The sequence below is a fragment of the Silene latifolia genome, chromosome X (assembly GCF_048544455.1).
Source record: "Silene latifolia isolate original U9 population chromosome X, ASM4854445v1, whole genome shotgun sequence".
Classification (NCBI taxonomy): Eukaryota; Viridiplantae; Streptophyta; class Magnoliopsida; order Caryophyllales; family Caryophyllaceae; genus Silene; species Silene latifolia.
Window position 1 is genome coordinate 246,424,300 of NC_133537.1, and position 5,154 is coordinate 246,429,453.

The window sequence follows — 5,154 nt, forward strand, 5'->3', positions numbered from 1 at the left end:
AATGTTCCTTCTTCTAAGTTTTGGGGACGAAACTTCTTAAAAGGAGGGATGATTGTAACACCCCGTAAATTCGAAGACCTTTATTATATTTTAAAAGTAATATTTTAATCTATTTTAATTTAATATTAATTTATTTGAAATAAAATCTATTTGATAAAATATAATCTTATTTTATTTTGAAGAAATGTAATTATTTTTGATAGTTTAGAAATGTTTAAAAGTGATTTAAACTATATTTAAACCTTTTCCTTTGATAAAATAGATTTCGGATAAAAGTCGTAAAATCGGGATTTTCCCATTTCTTACGGCCGTTGGGTAAACGAGTTTGGATATTGGGCATATGAGTACTTAATCTTTTAGTAAAATCGTGTTTAAGAACTTTTTTTTTTCTCGGAAATCGCGTTAACGAATATTTCTAATTTCCGTTAAACGAACCAAAACGTAAACAAATGACCCATCTCCCATGCCTTTGGCTGGTTACCTACCCTCCATTTTTCTCCTCTTCCAATTTTCATTTCCTCCATAACTCAATCTATCTCCTCCTTCTCTCAAACACCAAGTTTCTCTCAAAATAACCTCCTTACAATCCCTAAATCCACCATAACTTCTTCATTTCTCCACCAAATCGCATAAAAATTATATATTCGGAATCCTCTCTTCAATCCTCATCTACTAGTAAGCTTTATTTTCATTTCCCCCAAATTTTGTTTAAGACACTTTTTTTTTGGGGTTTCGAATTTATGCTTAATAATTGTGTTTTTGTTGTTCTTATAGGTGAAGAATTTGAAGATGAGTTAGGTGACTCATATGTTGTTGAAGATGAAGAGTAATTTTGGGTTTTAGAAGCTTTCTCAAGTTATTACTTGTCTCTTTGCTAGCTTAAGGTAACTATTCCGAGTTACTCGACAAATTAATGTCACATTAGTAGTTGTATTTGTTGTTTGTTGTTTGTTGTTTGTTGTTGTTGTTGTTGTTGTTGTTGTTTGTTGTTGTTGTTGTTGTTTGTTGTTGTTTGAGACGATCTTGTTGATAAATGAATGAATGGAGTAAGATGAGTATGCTTATGTTTAATTTATGTTAACCATTTGTATATTATTGTTTAGAACAAATTTGGATGAGGAATTATGTGTTGTGACAAGTTCGCGTGTTGGCTGGAACGCGTCAGTACCGGACCGAGACGTTTTCCAATGTTTCCAAAAATATGACAGATTGAACGGCATCGAAAAATTAGGTGGTTTAGCCACTTGAATCACTCAATTCGGAGTCCGTATGAGTAAATGGCGTCGTTTTATCGATAAAATTTATAGAAAAGTTTACCCTTGTGTGAAAACCGTGAAAACAGCAGTCTGTTCAAAGACCGTGGTACTGTTCACAGCAGTGGAAACAGACCCGTGACGGGGAACGCGGCAGGCCCGTGCTTGACCGGGGTTGGTCCGTGACTTTGGGGTCGGGTTTTGGGGTTTAATGTTGAATGTTTGAGTTCTTCGGAGTATATTTTTAAGCATGGTAGTACTTTTAGCATGTGATTAGTTTTATTATGCTAAAATTATGTTGAATTAGCCATTTTTGTAAATTAAAATAAAGTCTTTAGTTTGATAGCATTCACATGTTAAGAATTGAAATTTAGCATGAGAATGACATTGTGATAATTGGTTGAGTTAGGCCAAAATGAGCAATTTTATTATGATAGAATATTGTTGAGATAATCATTTTATAAGTTGGTTGTTTTTAATTATGTTGAAAATATTCACATGATAGAAATTAGAATGATGCATGAGAAAGACATTGTAATGAATATTATGATTTGGGCCAAAAATAGGCCAAGACTCTGAGCTGGGCCAGATTGACCGAACGAGTTTGGTCAAACTAGGTTTAAACCGGTCAGCCTCGATTTGACCAATGACCCGTCGCGGGACTAGGGTCGAGGGTTTGTCTTTGAGGTGAGATTGGTTGTTATTGGAGGTTTTATGTTATGCCTAGATATTTGTAATTATCATTTCACATGTTGGTTGTTGGATGAATTGGTTGCCTTATACTTGAGTCTTCTTGTCTTGTTGGCATTTTAGCTTATTCTCATGGATTATGATATTGATGGTTAGCTATAATTTGGTTATTGATGACATTGAGGATATGGTTGGATTGTCTCATTTGAATAGACATTTATATAGCCTTTCACATGATAGAATGTTAGCATTATGTTTGAAAGTTGGACTCTTTGCCCCTCTTATGGTTAAGTGGGTGTCCTACTTGTCTTAAGTGTTGTAGGCTAAAGCATTCAGTTGGGACTAGGTCCTAGGTGAGTGACTTTGGTCGATGTCATAGATAGGCCCTTATAGTCTTTGACGAGTGTATGTTCATGACTTAATAGCCTTTGTGTCTTAGCTTGGTGGGCTTATATCCAAGTTAGGGCATGACCTCCTGACGTACTCTTAGAAGTATGTAGTCAGCTTAAGTACTAGCCAACCCTTTGGTGGACTCCTTAGGGGTACTCATGTGTGTGATCATGGGTCTTGGATGTGGTATTTTCCGCATGTCGCTAGGTCTGCGCAGGTTTAGGACTAGGGTGTTTACCTTACCTCGTGGTATAGACTCGAGATTCTGAGTGACTATTGACTGTACTAGGAACTTATGCCTGTCTCTAGATATATTGTCCTTTCTTGTTTGGTGATTCTATGAATCATAGAAGGTGAGACGCAAGCCGGCTATGGTTGATAGAGTTTGGATTCCTGGATGTTATGTGATTCATATGATAGTGTAGTATGAGTCGGTCTAGTATTCACATGCTAGGACTATGTGTTGTTATATTATTGTTCACATGATAAGCACGATTGTCTAGCATCTATATGTTAAGGCTATGTGTTATTCATATTCATATTCTTATGTTTACATGTTATATTAATTATGACATTTCGTGGCTGGGAGAACTCGGAGTTACTCCCCACTGACTGTGGCTTTCGTATTTGTATAAAATGCGATTGACAGGTAGGTGATGCATATATGGGGTACATGGACGAGCTAGCGAGCAAAGTAACCTTGGGACCTAGATTGGCTTCATTTCTTTGTGACCCTTAAACACTTTTTATGTCATATACTTCTAGAGACATATGTCTCCCTTTTTCATATTTGGGTTGTATAACTTTGTTTCGCGACTTTAGCGATGTTTTATTTGTGAGATTTACTTTAGACATTGCATGTTTGACACCTTCCCATTTGGATATTTTTATAACAGGTTCAGGTTTTAAAAATTACAGGTTTTTACCTAAATAAACCTATTACAAACATATCCATGCAGTTTTTATCTAGAATTATGTGTTAACTTTTCCGCAATGAATGAGGGTGTCACAGTCAAGCCGTGTGTGTGTCGTGTGTGTGCCGTGTGTGTGTGCGCCGTGTGTGTATGAACACGAGGGTCTTGATTTGGATCGTTGAATGTATTGCAGGCTAACGTATTATTAATATTGTTATTGTTGTTTGGTTATCCTACTCAACCTCATAGTTGACTGTGTATTCGTGAACACCTGTGATGAACCATAATGGGGAGCAGATTGATTTTTAGGTTAGCGTGTGTGAAGTGCTGGATGCTTAGAGGGGAGCTTTGGGATGAGATCACTTGAGTCTAGAGATCGCCTTAATTAGTATTCAGACATTATTTATTTAATTACGCTGTAGTTGTTTAAGTACTTAATAATATTTATTTATCAAGTTGGATATTTGTAATAAACCTTTTTAGGCACTTCAATAATATATCTTTTTAAAGTACTTTGGTATTGTTTGTCTTTTATACTTACTACCTCAGGCAACTGAGATAGTAACATCTTTATTTATTTAGGAATAATGTCTTGCTAAATGCTCTTAAATAAATGGGGGTGTTATAAAGTGGTATCAGAGCGAACGATCCTAAAGCCGAAACAAATGAATTTAATGAACTTAGGATGAGTCTAATAAAATGAACTCGGGGTAGAAACTGTTTAGGAGCCCATTTCCTAGGTTAGGGAGACGTCCTTGATCTGGCCCTTTTCAGTTTTGAGCCGGTCACCTCGAGGAAGGATAAAGAGAGAGAAGAGTGGTTAGTATGGATGCTTTACCTAAAGGGTCTAATTGTGTCCTGAAATTGCGGAAAGTACTAATTTTATTTGCAGGAGGAGGAAAAAAGGTAAGAAATCTTAAGACGGATGGAAGTAATAGGCGTGTGGCCTAAGTGATGGGTAATAGGCGTGTGGCCTATGTGGTGACAGTATGGTGATTGAAATTTATTTTGAGCTTGTTCTAATTCATAGCATGATTACACATGGAAACTTTTCTTGACATATCATAAATGGCATGAGATGGAGAAATATGAATAATGGATTGATGCATTGTTATGTGAATTGGTTGTATATATATGAATTTCATGCTGAGTACATTTCATGTCTAGAGATATGAATAATGTGTTTCCCTAAGCCTGTAGACATAGAATTATGAGATTGCATGAATTAAAGACTAAACATGTATAAAAAATAATTAATTGTGAAAAGAGAGAAAGAAGGTCGTGGGGGTCGTGAGACCGTGATGCCGTGATGCAGTGAGGCCGTGATACCGTGGTTGGTCGGGCAAGAACACCTCGATCAATCATACATTCTTTTGTATGCAGGGAATTTTATCTTCTACCTAATACCCAAAACTTCTTAGAACGAAAACTTATGTTTCTTATTTTATCTTATTAGAACCCAAATGGCACCCAAGAGAACTACACCCACAATTATGACCCAGGAAGAGATCGATAGGCTCATTACAACCAATGATGCACTGACTGCTTCTTTGAAATCAAAGACTACGACAAAGGATCCTGCCAAGATGAGTGCTGCTATTGCTCGTCATAACCTAATGGAGTATGATGGACTTGGTGAACCTTCATTGCTGGGAGATTGGTGTAGGGAGTTTGACAATCTTTTCGAAGTCTTAGACTGTCCTTAGGAAATGCAAGTAGATCAAGATGCTCACTATTTGAAAGGAAAGGCTGGGTTATGGTGGAACCACAACAAGGCAGTAATGAGGGAGGCATGGAAGGAGAGTGATGAACCGTTTGTCTCATGGAATGGTTTTAAGGATACTTTGAGGGGCACGTTTATACCTAAACATGTTAGGAGTAAGATGAGGTCGGAGTTTGACTTATTT

The 5,154-nt window shown here is 36.6% G+C and overlaps 1 long non-coding RNA gene across 1 annotated transcript; it reads left to right on the forward strand.

Annotated features, from left to right (window-relative positions):
• The first annotated feature begins 567 nt into the window (after nt 1–567).
• LOC141621759 (uncharacterized) lies at nt 568–3,064 on the forward strand. The gene is made up of 3 exons (XR_012532648.1): nt 568–675; nt 775–884; nt 2,983–3,064. It is a non-coding gene; the product is annotated as an uncharacterized LOC141621759 (long non-coding RNA).
• The last annotated feature ends 2,090 nt before the right edge of the window (nt 3,065–5,154 follow it).